General features: G+C 33.8%; 1 protein-coding gene across 7 annotated transcripts in view; it reads right to left on the bottom strand.

The window, feature by feature from the left end:
- Immp1l (inner mitochondrial membrane peptidase subunit 1) overlaps nt 1-15,296 on the bottom strand; it is a 76,979-nt gene that overhangs the window by 60,473 nt on the left and 1,210 nt on the right. The window lies entirely within an intron of this gene.

Below are 15,296 nucleotides of genomic sequence, written 5' to 3'. Positions count from 1 at the left end.
TAGAATCATGGATGGAGAGGTAAGAGAGCAGAATGGTCTGAGGGGCCTGCAGGGTGAGAACATCGGAAGAGCCCAAGGACTGGATCATGAAGCCTCAGAGAATTATTCCCAGACCTTAAAACCAAACGATATTTGTAGGGCTGGATTTGGGATCAGTAAACCCTTTACTCCTTTCATTTTTTTTTTTCCTACTGGAATGGGAATATCTATTGTATACATTTTCTTCACTTCATTTTGGGAGCAGATAATTTACTTTTTAGTTTCACAGATCCACATACAGAAAGAAATCTTGTCCTAAAATAGACTATATTCATAGTCTCAATCATGCCTAATTTAGACAGTTTAGATGATGAGATTTGGTACTTTTCAAGTTGAAGATATTTAGATGAAATTTTGGATTTAGAGTTGATACTGAAATGTGTTTTGGAGGGATGCTGTAATGAAATGAATGTACACATCCAAATCAACATGTGTATGAATTTTAAGAATGCGAAGAGTGAAGTATAGTGGGTTGGGTTCCCCCAATATTTGTGTCTATCTGTAACCTTGGAATATAATGTTACTTGGAAATAAAATCTTTGAAAATGTATTAAGATAAGGAACAAGATGAAACTATACTGAGATAGCTCTGTCCTCTATCTAATGAGAATTTCCTTACAAGAGATACAAAAGGACACAAAGAAGAAGTCAATATGAGTATACAAATACACAGAGATTGGAGAAAGGTATCTATGACCCAAAGAACACCCTGGAGTTAGTGGGGGGAGGCATGGGATAGTCTCTTTCTCACTGTCCCCAGAAAAAAAAAAAAAATCTGCTGACACCTTGATTTGAGACTTCTGATTTTCACAATTGTGAACTTTTTAAAGTTACCATATTTGTGATAATTTATTATGACAGCAGTACTAGGAAAATAGTACACATACCTCACCATCGGAATTAAATGAAAGTATACCTATAACACAGGGAAATAAAATACAATTGTTTGCCTATAGTGAGTTGATTAAAAATTTATGCATACTTCCCAACAATGTAAAGTTCTATACACCCTTTTGCTTTTACCAAACTTTGTATGTGAATTCTGTCAAGTGGAGAGGGAAGGACAATACCAATACTTCTCAAAATCTTTAAAAAATTAAAGAGGAGGGAACACATTGACACATCCTAAAGCATTCCCAAAGGTATTTATTACTAATACCAAAGCTAATTAGACAAAGAGAATAGAAAACTACAAGCCAATATTCCTTGTGAATATTGATACAAAAGTCCTCAACAAACTACGAGCAAACCAAATTTGGCAACATATTAAAAGGTTTATACACCATAATCAAGTATGACTGATTCTCACAATACAAATTCTCAAAATACAAATTTTGTTTTGACATACAAAAATCAATCAGTATAATATACCACATCAACAGGAAAAAAAACAGAAAATCATATCAATAGGCGCGCGCGCACACACACACACACACACACACACACAAATCTGACAAAATTCAATGCCGTTTCATGAAAACAAATTCAACAAAGAATAGAATGAAACTTCCTCCAACATAAGCAATAGATGAAAAAAACCACAGCTAGCATCACGCTTAATAGGGAAAAACTAAAAAATTTTCCCATTGGATCAAGAATAAGGCAAAGACACCAGTATTTGCCAGTCCTAGTCAACACAGTCATTAAAATTAGGCAAAAAAAGAAAATGAAAGGCATCCAAATTGGAAAGGAAGAGGTAAAATTATCTCTGCAAATAACATCATCTTATATGCAGAAAATCCTTAACAAGCATTAAAAAAATTCTGGTAGAACTAATAAATCCAAAAATTTGCAGGACAAAATTCAACACATAAAATCAGGTGTTTTTCTATACATGTGACAATTAATAATCCAAGAATGAAACTAAAAATCAAATCCTTTATAATAGCATCAAAAAAGAACCAAATACTAAGGAATGAACTTAACAAGGGGGTAAAAGACTAGTACACTGAAAACTACAAAATACTGCTGAAAGAAATTTAAAATGACATCAATAAATGGAAAGAAATCCCACATTCATGAACTGGAAGACTAGGATTCTTAAGGTGACAATAGTACCCAAAGTAATGGACAAATTCAATATAACTGCCATCCAATACCAAAGGTATTTTTGTAAAAAATAGAAATGCATCCTAAAATTCATAAGTAATGTCAAAAGACCCTGAATAGTCAAAACAATCCTTAAAAAGAAGAATCTGGACAACTCACACCCCTTGATTTAAATTTTAATACAAAATTCTATTAATCATGGAAGTTATGATGACAGATCTACAGACCAATGGAATAAAGACTTCATAAATAAGCTTTAAGATAAATGGTGAAAGGATTTTCAACAAGGTTGCCAAAATAACTTTTTGTTGAAAAGGACAGTCTTTTCAAAAAATGGTGTTGAGAAAACTAGATATCAACATACAAAAGAATGAAGTTGAACCTTTACCTTATAATATATATATATAAATTTACTCAAAATGGATCAGAAACCTAATCCTAAGAGTGAAAACTATAAGACTCTTGGGGGGGGCGGGGAACACAGGGCAAAGTTTCAATGACATTGGATTTGGCAGTGATTTCCTTGATCTGAAAAACAAAAGAAAAAATAAATTGGACTTCATTAAAATTAAAAATCTTTTGATAATCAATGAATACCATATCAAGACAGTAAAAATGCAGCCCATAAAATGGAAGCAGATATTTACATATCATTATCTGATAAGGGATTAATGAACAGAATACATAAAGAATCCCTACAACTCAACAACAAAACCAATTAAAAAGTAAATAAAGGACAAGAAAAGACATTTCTCTAAGGATGACATACATATGGTCAATAAGCATATGAAAAGATATTCAACATCCTTACTCATTAGGGAAATGCAAATTAAAATCACAATGAGATATCACTTGACCATCATTACAAAGCTATTATCAAAAAATAGAAAATAAATACTGATGAGGACATGGAGAAAATGGAACTTGAATGTTATCTTGGTAGGAATGCAAAATGGTGCAATCTCTAAGGGAAACAGTTTGGTAGTACCTTAAAAAGGTAATCATAGAATTGTTGTATGATCCAGCAAGAGATAGAAGATAGAATAGATGTTATCAGAGGTTGGGGTAAATGGGGAATAAGCAGTTTTTACTCATTAAGTATACTGTTTCTGACTGGGATGATGAAAATCTGGGAATAATGGCAATGATTATGTAACACTATAAATACACTTAATGCCACTGAACTGTACACTTAAAATTATTAAAAGGGGGGATTTTATGAGTATTTTTTCACAAAAGAAAATTTTTCCTTAAGGGACTCAAGACCTTGAGCAAGCTCAAAGAGCTGACACAAATTCTTCAATTAGAGAATCGAAACTATTGGTAAGCTCTAAAGTAAACATATTCCAACACTAGTTGAGGGAAAACATTCATCATATATGACAGCAATTCATTAATTTTCAGGTGAGTTTATTTAGGAAATGTAAAGAAAAAGGAAATATGCTTTGTTTTCCTTTAAAAAAAATGTTTGCCTTAGAATACAAAATTAACCATAACATTATTTTCAAGGACTGGGTTATAGCTCAGTTGTACCGCACTTACCTAATGTGTGTGAGGTCCTAGGTTAGATCAGAAGCAATGCAAAAATAAATAAATAGATAGATAGATAGATAAACAAATAAGCAATTTTAAAATATCGCTTTTTGGTGGTGGTGTGGTACCGGGAATTGAACTCAGGGGCACTTGGCCACTGAGACACATCCCCAGCCCTATTTTGTATTTTATTTAGAGACAGGGTCTCACTGAGTTGCTTAGTGCCCCGCTTTTGCTGAGGCTGGCTTTGAACTTGCAATCCTCCTGCCTCAGCTTCCCAAACCAGTGGGATTACAGGCATGCATCACCACACCAGGCCAAATCTCACATTTTTGAAGAATGGAAAAATTATAAAATAAAATGGCCTTTAAAAGTGTTTTAAACCTTTCATTTAAGGGAATAAAAAATATAAAAAGTAAAATCATAAAATCAAAATTCTAAAGAGTTTTTTATTATCAATATAAATTTTAGTGCTGAACCACCCTAATAGAAAGTTCTTCAGTCTGAGTTGAAATTGAAATTTCTCTGCTCTAGAAATGGGGTCAGGGGAGAGAGAAGGATAGGGAAAGAAGAAATACTAGGGAATTGTAGGGCATGTGACATCAGAGAAACAGAAACCTATGATGGAGAAAAGGAAACCTAACTTGCAGACTGATGCTCTCTTCCCGGTCTTGGGGCCGCACATGGCTAAGATGGCACCTTGCAATCAGCCAGAAGGCGATACCATGGGCTGTGAGGAAAAATCCGACCACCTCTAGGATAGGCTCAGAACCCTTCCGTGCTCCTGTCTCCCCTTACTGCCTCTAGAATGGGTGTACACGTGAACTCCCCTCACCCTGCTGACCTTTATCCTGATTGGCTCCTGTGCCTTATATTAGCTGTGTGTGCTTCCTCAATAAAGGAGCTCCAGCCTTGACTGGTCTCCCTTAGGCAGTGAGGGAGAGCTGGGTGCTGCGGTCAGTCGGCCCTCTCTCCTTTCTTGGCTCCTCCTGGCCGGGTTGTGTTCTCCCTATCTCTCCTGCAGGTCGGGAGGGAACCGAGGACTAAAAACCCCGACAGGGAATGATATTGTTCAAATTATATTATTATATTGTGTGCATGGAAGAATATATAACAAATCCCATCATTATGTACAACTATAATGCACTAATGAAAAATACAGAAAAAAAAACAAAACTATAAAGAAAAAAATCATTTGCCGTAGAGAAACAAAGAGGTCTAATTTCTCTTTCACAAGATTAAAAAAGGTCAGCATTATTCACTTCTGGGCTAAAGATGTCCCACTTACTACCCAGTTGCTTTCACCTCATATTTTCTCATACTAATCATTCTGAATATATACCTGATGTAGCAAGGCAAATACATGTAATGCTAACAGTCATAAATTAGCTAAACAAAGATTTACTTTGAGAAGGGAATTAAGGCTGAGTTTGAGCTCAGAGGGAATAGTGGAGAAGAAATGGATTTGGTGTCAGACAGAGGAGCTCTCTCTACTGGGAATCCTAGCTTCACAACTTATAAGCTATGGTGACCAAAAGCAAATTACTTATCCTTTATGTGATTCAGTTAATTCCCCAACTTATGCATCTGTAAAATCGTGTGGGCATTGTAGTATATTAAAATATTAAAAACATTATCTGTGTCATAATATACCCTCTGCAAAACAACTATTATTATTATTAATTATACCTCATGAGTATAGGAATGGAGCTACTGAAAAAGATTCTAAAGATATTTTACATTTTTGCCTTTATACTTGTCTCCCACACCCCACCCAGTTTGAAGTCTAATGGGAATTTTAGTTCAAAATGACATAAATTTACCACTATTCGGTTTAAAAATTGAACTGAAATAATGATACATTTACCACCACCAAAGAAGGTTTATTGAGATATAATTCACATTTCATTTATCATGCAGTTCACCTATTTAAAGCAGTGTAACATTCAATGTACTTTACTATATTTGTGGTTATGCAATCATCACCACAATAAATTTTAAAACATTTTTGTCACCCCAAAATTGTAATCAATGCCCACTAGCAGTAATTTCCATGTCACCTCCAGTCTTCTCTTTTATGATAGCAAATTTTCAAAAAATAACTAGAAATAAATACTGAAAAGGAATGTGAAAAGCATGAACCAGATATTTTGAAGGCATTCTATAAGATAGAGCATATGAAATCAGAGTAATAGAGTGGAGAGAACAATAGTACAGTACACAGGTTGTCAAACAATGGTTCATGCGGGCAAATCTTCCAGCTCATCTTTTACTTTTTTATGTCAAGATAAAAAAAAAAAAACAAAGTCATAGTTTTTACACTTATAAATGGCTGAAAGTAAAAAATAGAACATTTGTGACATGTGAAAACCATACGAAATTCAAGTTTTAGCATTCATAAATAAAGTGTTTTTAAAACAGACTTACTCATTTGCTAATGCTTGCTATGGCTGCTTTCCCATAGCAAAGTTCAATAGTTGCAAAAAAGACCTCATTGGTTGCTAAACCCAAAATATTTACTATCTGGTCCCATAAAAGTGTGCCTACATATGCCAAACACAAATACATGATACTATTTCAGGGAAGGTGTAACTTTTCTTTTCATGGCTTCAAGAGGTCCTGTGCTAGTTCAGAATAATGGAGGATAGTAGTCTAAACAGAAAACTGGTCTGAAAGAAATTTGGTCTGCAAAGTATGAAGGTTGGAAAATTAGAATATTGTCTTTCTTATTTAGCTATTACAGAAGGAATTAGCCTGTTTCTTTCCTGCTTATCCACTTTGGAGCAAAGCGTACCAAGAAATTAGACCTTCCAACCAATAAACAACTCCCTGTCAGTCTTTTTTTTCTTTCCCATTTAAATTAAGATTTCTTGGGAAAACAAGGAAGAGAAAACCCATCCCAGCTACCCATATCATTCAATTGGTCTTTCATTTATTAACATGAATGGATAACCAAGGATCATCAACATTCAGGAAAAACACAATCATGAAAAAGAATGCCTATGATAAAAGCAAGCAACCTTGGAGAAAGCAAAAGAAATTCAAAAAGGAGAAAAATAGGAAAAAAAAGAATTATTTACCATGTTCAGAGATTCTGGAAAGATGTTGCATCTATAAAACCAGAGGCATATGAGAGAACAGAATAAAAGAGATTAGAATAGAATAAGAGAATAAGAGTTTCATCAAATTTAATAGAGAGTGCCACTTCCACCAATATACCAAAAAACAGAAAAGCTGGAAGAAAATTTGAAAAAACACACAGGAGGAATTGAAAGGAGTAATAATCTTCCTTAAAAAGTTACAGGAGGGCTGGGGCTATAGCTTAGTGGTAGAACACTTGCCTAGCATGTGTGAGGCGCTGGGTTTAATTCTCAGCACCACATATAAATAAAATAACAGTCTGTCAACAAAAACAAAATTACAGGAAAAGAGACAGAATCCATCCACCCTGCTCCTGCCACTCACACAAACAAAGGAAGAAAAAATAACTGAAGGAACCCAGAGAACACAGAAGTAGAAAAATAAAAATACACAGACGCGCAGACACATCTAAGATCTAGAGCACAGCTTGTCAAACTGGAGTGTGGAAGCCAAATCCAGCAAACCCTGCTGTGATACACATGATTTACTACAACACAATTATGCTCATTTGTTTATACATTGTGTGACTGCTTTTGTGGGGGGCTGCAAAAGAAACCATATGAATTACAAAACCCCAAATATTTATTATTTGGACTTCTACAGAAAAAGTTTGCCAAATCTTGATTGAAACTGCACTTTAATATAGTACTAGCCAGAAACAGATGTTTAAATTTGGATAATTAAAATTAAACAAGATTTAAAGTCCAGTTATTTATTTACAGTAGTTATATTTCAAGTGCATAATAGCCACGCAAGATCAATGGTATTTACTAGACAATGAAGATATAAAACTTCTTCATCAACTCAAGAAGTTCTACAAGACAGGACTCATCTGGAATTACCACAAAAAAGAATTGGGACTACAGTTTAACTACTGTTTTTAAAAGATCTATAGTAAAAAATAAAACTTAAGAGGAGAGAAGAAGAAATAAATTCAAAAAAGATAAAAATTAGTGACATTAGAAATTAAAATAATTAATGCATGAGTCTAACACCTTATTCTTTAAAAATACCACTAAAACAGACTTTTCTAAAAACTCAAAATTAATCAGAAAGGAAAAACATGAATTGAGGGGAATATCAAAGATATAGCATTACAAATAAGAAACTATCACCACAATATGGAAGAAATTATAAAAGAATTCAATATTGACAATGCAATTAAATGCTATTGAATTTTAAAATAATTTTAAAAAGCATTTCCTAAGAAAACACAACTCAAAGAGAGGTAGAATAATTATACAGAAGAAAAGCTATGAATTATATTTTTTAATTGTGTAGTACACAGCTCCAATTTGGTTAATGAAAATGTTTCTTACAATTTCTCATTTATATCTCATCCTTCAAAGACTGATCACAAACATACTTCATAGCCAGACTCTAAATTGAGAAATAGAAGTTAAAATAATATATTACTCTCTGTTAATACTATCCAATGGTCCATGATCATATATTTCTTCAAAGGAAATCTTTACTAGCCTATAAGATTCTTCATGCAAATTCAGGAAATGTGACGTATAAAAGATTCATATGAAATGGTTTTAAATACTTGACGTATTCCTGAGCTCTCATAATTATTCAAACTGAAGGGGAATGGATAACATTTCAGCAGAAATGTCCACAATAATTAGAACATCACACATGCTAAGATTAGCACAGTAGCTTTATGCCTATGAGAATTAAGTTGACATGTGAAAGGAGTACCAGTTAGGTGTTGTTTAATTTCTCATTGTACAATATAAAGAAAAATCTCAGATTAAAAATTTATGAATACTAGTCCATTCTACTTTTATAATTATTTTTTGAAACCACTAAAAATTTTCAGTGTATACCATTTAAACTGTCCTTTTCACCTTTATTATTTCTATAGATACACTGACTTGACAAATCTTTTAGAACCAAAAGATGTTTATTGTTTGGCACATTTGCTTTATTACATTTAACAGTGCAAAGTCTGAGTATGCAATGGTTTTTAAATTTTAATTTAAATTCCTGAGTCTTCTATTTGTATTTTAAAATCCACCAAAATTAAGATGAATATAAGTACTCATTTATGCTAGACAGTCCTGGTTTACCACCCACTTGTCTGGAATCCAATATAATTCAGGATATTGACACTCTTAAATTATCCTAAATAATTCATGTATTAAAGAGGAAATCAAAATGAAAATTAGAAAATACTTTTAAATAAATGATGAAAGATTAAATGCTAAAAGTGCTTAGAGAAAATGACATTCTTACTATATGTAGTCTAGTAGAAGACAGCAGAAAATCAAAGAATTAAACTTCTATTGAAAAAAAGAACCAAAACCTCAGCAAATCAAAACCAAGGAATCTAGAGGGAAGAAAATAAAAAGTGCAATAACTGATAAAATAGTAAGCAGAAAACCAAAAAACAAAAAAGTTAAAAGTTGGGTTTTTTTAAAGGATAATAAAAATTTTAAATCCCTAATAAAACTAATAGGAAAAAAAAAAAAAAAAACCTCACTATACTCACTAAAAAGATACTAAGAACTGCTTCCAATACTCAAAACGTACCAGAAAAAAAGGCTCAGAACAGACCCTCTATCCTTTAGGTAATAAATCTAGACAAAGGACACAAAGTAATTATCTGAAGATCCTACACATTTGATGATAGAAATAGATTTTGCTGTGGAGTCAAAGTCATAAAAATGGACAGCCGTTTTATGGAGTGAGTTTGCAATGTTCTCTGATTTAATTTGGAAGATTGTTCAGTGTGACTGAAACTCTGAGAAATAATAAGCCATCCTTCTGAAGAACTCTAGGACCACAAATTAACTAATGGAATAGAGAATCTAGAAAGAAATCTAATTATGTATGGCTTTACTTACTAAAAAGTAATGAGGGAATATTGCAGAGAAAGAATTATCTTTTTCAATAAACAGTGCTAGTCAACAGGGTATATAAGAAAAACAAATGCACCTTTACTCCTGCCTCACACCAAACACACACAACAAAATTTTGTTCTGTGTTGAGAGCAGCTGCCAGCTGGAAGTTTGCTGGGGCCCCTTTGGCTGTGGCTCTCAACAGTTCTGACAGATAGTAGATATAAATGTTTAAAATTACACAGCAGGGCTTTTAGAACAAAACATAAGAGGTCATCTTCAGAATCTTGGAGTAGGCAAACCTAGCCACAAAATACATTAAGAAAGCATTGATGCCAGAATATTGGAAATATTTTTTAAAAGTCCTACAAATCCTTACAGGAAAGAAATAAAATAAAAAAATTTAAAATTAGCAGTCATGGATAGACACTTCACAAAGGTGGTCTCCCAAATAGCCAACAAATATGGGAACAGGTGTTCAATTTCATCAGTCCAAATCCTAATGACAATGTTATACCACAACCCTCACAGAATGGTTAAAATGAAGAGAGCAAACATTAAGTGTTGTTAAGGATGAATAACAACTGAAATTCTCAAACACACCTAGTAAAACTTGGCAAAATCATGTTGGAAAAACACTTGGTTACAAATGGGAAACTATACAAATTACTTTCAACAGCAGAATGGGTAATTAATTATAATACACTTATAAAGTACTATAGAACAATAAGAATAAATCATCCTCAACTATACACATTAGGAGGATCCTTTCACATTGATTGATCAAAAGAAGTCAAATACAAGCGTACATACTATAATGTAAAACATCAAGTAAAACAAAACTATGATGTTAGCAGTCAGAATTGTGGTTTCCTTTTTTAAGTACAGTGGCAGGAAAGAGGTAAAAAACATTACCAGAGGTCCAGGAGTCCCTCTGTGCAGGAATGACCTTGAACTTCATTCCTTCAAATATGTTGCCAGAATAACAGGAGGACTAGTAATAAGCCTTCAAAAACTGTCTTTTACACTTTATCTGCATTGACACTACTGTAATATGGACCCTAGGGCTGAAAACATGACAGAAGGGGAGCCCCTTTAGGTCATGAGGTGCTAGTTGCTTACCATGCTCATTATGTTTTCTGGTGTACCTTAAATTGGTTGCCAGCAGAATGTAATTAAAGACTGAGATTATTATAATGGTTAATATCACTCTGATGCATGGTGAGATGGCTTTATTGAGGACATCTAGGTTAAAGTGAAATTTAAAGAATAAGTTCACTATTGGCCTTCAAGAGGAAGGCAACATGATGAATACAGGAGACTGAATGAATGCTATAATTCAAAGAGTAAGGGAATTTATACTGATGTGGCTAAAGAGACAGTTAGCAAGAACTGTAGGCACATCCTTAAAATATTTTGTTTTTATATGATTAGACTTCTATTTTGAAAAGATCAGTTTGGCTCTTGAATGAGAAGAATGGACTTCAGATCAAAGATGAGCATTTAACACTCCAGAATGAATTGAAGAGCTCTTAAGAAGTAAAACCCATAGATTTTAGTAATGGACTGTATATAGTAAAATGAGATAATGAGGTACAAAAGAGGAATTGGATCCCCCAAAGTTCCTTAGCATACGCAACTAATCCTACATTTGCTTCTATCACTTACTGAGATAAAAATCACTAGATGAGATTCAGATGGGACATTATGAGTTTGAGATCCCACCAATTCAAGGGACAAAGACAGTATGTGGAGTATGTGGTGCCTCACGCATGCTAGGCAAGCGCTCTACCATTAAGCCACAACCCCAGCCTGAAAGTTTTGATTCTGTAGGTCAGAGAATTGAAATGCATTACAAATATATTTTTCATTAACATATAAATGGTGATTGAAATTGGGGTTAAATGAAATAGAATATACAATGAAAAGAGAAAATGATCTTAAGGGACTCAAGATTTTATAGCAGAAATGAAGAGGAAAAAATCTTATTTTCATTTATACCTTTGTGCCTCCTCTTTTCAAACAGTGATCTCTCTCATGATTCAATTCCATTCCTTCTATCTCATTCAGGTCCTTTATCAATTTTATAGAATCTCTTTCCAGTACCATTACATACTCTATTTCCTCTCTATCACTTTCTTACACACATCAACAAAACCTTTCCCCTTTGGATACAGACCAATGAGAGGGATAGCTGGGTCAAATGGTGGTTCCATTCCCAGTTTTCCAAGGAATCTCCATACTGCTTTCCATATTGGCTGTACCAATTTGCAGTCCCACCAGCAACATATGAGTGTGCCTTTTTCCCTACATCCTTGCCAACTCTTATTGTTGTTTGTATTCTTAATAGCTGCCATTCTGACTGGAGTGAGATGAAATCTTAGAGCACTTTGGATTTGCATTTCTCTACTTGCTAGAGATGATGAACACTTTTTCATATAGTTGTTGAACAGCATACCTCAGGGGCACAGCCACATCAATGTTTACTGCAGCACAATTCACAATAGCTAAATTGTGGAAGCAACTTAGACGCCCTTCAGTAGATGTATGGATAAAAAAAATTGTGGTATATATGCACAATGGAATATTACTCAGCAAAAAAAAAGTGATTAAAAACACTGGCATTTTTAGGTAAATGGATAGAGTTGGAGAAGACAATGCTAAGCAAAGCCAATCTCAAAAAACCAAATGCCAAATGTTTTATCTGATATAAGGAGGCTGCTTCATAGTGGGGAGGGAGGGGGAGTATGAGAGGAATAGAGGAACTCTAGATGGGGCAAAGGGGAGGGAAAGAAAGGAAGAGGACATGGGGTTAGAAATGATGGTGAAATGAGATGGACATCATTATTCAAAGTACATGTATCAAGACACGAATGGTGTGAATATACTTTGTATACAACCAGAGATATGAAAAGTTGTGCTCTATATGTATAATATGAATTGTAATGCATTCTGCTATCATATATAACAAATTAGAATAAAAAGAATTAAAAAAAACCCTTTCCCCAAACCTTTACCATCTTCCTCTGTTCTACTTCACAGCAAAGCTTTCTCAAATGTAAAATAATCTATTGGGGTTTTTTTTTGGGGGGAGGGGTGTGGGGGGTACCAGAGATTGAACTCAAGGGCACTCACTTGACCACTGAGCCATATCTCCAGGCCTATTCAGTATTTTATTTAGAGACAGGTCTCACCGAGTTGCTTAGTGTCTTGCCATTGCTGAGGCTGGCTTTGAACCCATGATCCCATGCCACTGGGATTACAGGCATACACCACCAAGCCTGGCCTAAAATAATCTATTATTATGCTATATTAAACATCACTTTCCATTCACTTCTCAATACAATTATTTGACTTTTAAGTTTGCTATTCCAGAAAAATCAGCCTTTAATACTCATAAAATAAACCACAATATTAAATCAAATGAACTTTCCAATCCTTATTTTACTTTTTCTCTATCCATCTTTTAAATATTGATATTCCTCAAAGTTTGTGATTCATTTTCACAACCAAATACATACATACACACACACACACACATACACACACATATTTTCTTGGTATCTTATGCCTTGTGATAAATCATCACTATGTACTTAATAATTTCAAATCTCTATCATTTATCTAAATGATAAACACATAATCTACTAAATACTAGACATCCACATTTGGATACTCCATTGGTACCTAAAATAAACATGTTAAAAACCCAATTTATGATCTTTTCACCTAAAACAACCAACATCACAACTACAAAATTTTGCTCCTCCTCCTTTTTTCTGTCTTCCATAACTCACAAAGCTGCACTAGGCAAAACATATGGGTTACCTTTGATTCCTCCCCTCAACTTTCCCTATTCATGTCAACTCTACCCTCTGGAGTAATCGCTTCATCCATCCTGTTCTCTAAATCCCAATCACACTTGTAGACACTCATTTTTAAAACACACATTTAGTCATGCCATAATGATCAAAGAGAATGATGATGTCATTTTTGTTTTATATTTTTTTAAATGATTCCCAGTCCCTATTATTCTTTAAGGAAAAATAAATCCACAATTAAAAAAAAAATTCCATCAGAACTTTGCCTAACTTCTCCAAAGTCCTCAGAACACCTATATAGACCATGAGTAATAATCCCACAGTAGTATGAAAACAGACTTAATGAAGAAACATTCATCCAATTCTCAGTAATGGCTCCCATTCTCTTTAATGCTTATGTCTTCTTTATACCCTTCAAAACTCAGACTAAGCTTCCTCCTCATGAGAAATTTACCAAAGCTCCCTTCTGTCAGGTTGAGTTAGACAGCCCAATCTGTTCTTCATAGCACTTACTATTTACCCATCTTTCTCCCCCAAATGTAAACTCAAATAGAGCAGAGACTAAATTATTTTTTCCTGTAACCTAAGCCCTTAGCACATGCCCTCAAATTCAGTATGTACTGAATAAATAATTGTTTGATTAATGGCATACCTTTTTAACTCTTCTCTATTTATTCCAATGCTTTATATTAAATTTTAACATCTATGACAAATTCAAGTACATGAGATTATTTGGAAGTGAAGTTTTTGTTGGTTTAAAAAAGAAGACAGATTAAATCAAAATTTTTCTATAATACTGTTATACCACATATATGTCTTAATTTCTTGACTGTCTTGATATGTATGTATGACATGCTTCCCAAATTATAGTCAAAGTTTGAAAATAATTCTTCCATGCTAGTAATGAGACAAACAAAATACCACTTGTTACCTTAAGACAACTAGAAGATTAAGAAAATACTACTGGAGCTGGTCTGGGGGCACATTCCTGTAATCCCAGTGGCTCAGGAGGCCGAGGCAGGAGGATTGAGAGTTCAATGCCAGCCTCACCAAAAAGCGAAGTGCTAATCAACTCAGTGAGAACCTGTCTCTAAATAAAATATAAAACAGAACTGGGGATGTGGATCAGTAGTCAAGCGCCACTGAGTTCCCCCAACCCCCAAAAGAAAATACAATAGGAATCAAAAGACTTTATAGTAAAGAAGCCTATAAAATTATCTGTAGTATTTCCAAGTTTTCAGATTATCAAAAATACTCAAGTTTTTATTTGATAGTGGAATGCTTTGTCACTTTTCTTTCGGTTTCCCTATTCCTTATATACTACAGCACAAAATTAGCACAAACTACTTAATATGTTCTTTTATTTTTTTTTTTGAGAATTTTAATATTCATTTTTTAGTTATCGGCGGATACAACATCTTTGTTTTGTATGTGGTGCTGAGGATCGAACCCGGGCCGCAGGCATGCCAGGCGAGAGCGCTACCACTTGAGCCACATTCCCCAGCCCCTTAATATGTTCTTTTTAAGAGCGATGCTGTTTCTATGCTTCAATCTTATCCCCAACCCATCCCAAAATGAGACCATTCTTATCACTATAGTCTGGAATGACAAGATTAGGTTTAAGCAGACAGTAATCATTCAGTGACTGAGAAATTTAGACTAAAGATCTGTACTGGTGAAAGTTTTGAAATAAAAGCAACTGTGATCAAAGCTTTCTGATTTAATATAATGTTAAACACCAGGAGGTTTTTTTTTTTTCCCTAAAATCTGGTTATTTAAAAAAAGAAAAAAGACAAAAAAAAATCCTGCAAATGAAAAACTTCAGTCCTTATTTAGCAATACTAAATTCAATTTATCAAATAAAATG

This window comes from Marmota flaviventris, chromosome 9 (assembly GCF_047511675.1).
Source record: "Marmota flaviventris isolate mMarFla1 chromosome 9, mMarFla1.hap1, whole genome shotgun sequence".
Classification (NCBI taxonomy): domain Eukaryota; kingdom Metazoa; phylum Chordata; class Mammalia; order Rodentia; family Sciuridae; genus Marmota; species Marmota flaviventris.
The sequence above is the reverse complement of the archived record's forward strand: the minus strand, read 5'-3'. Positions and strand labels throughout refer to the sequence as shown.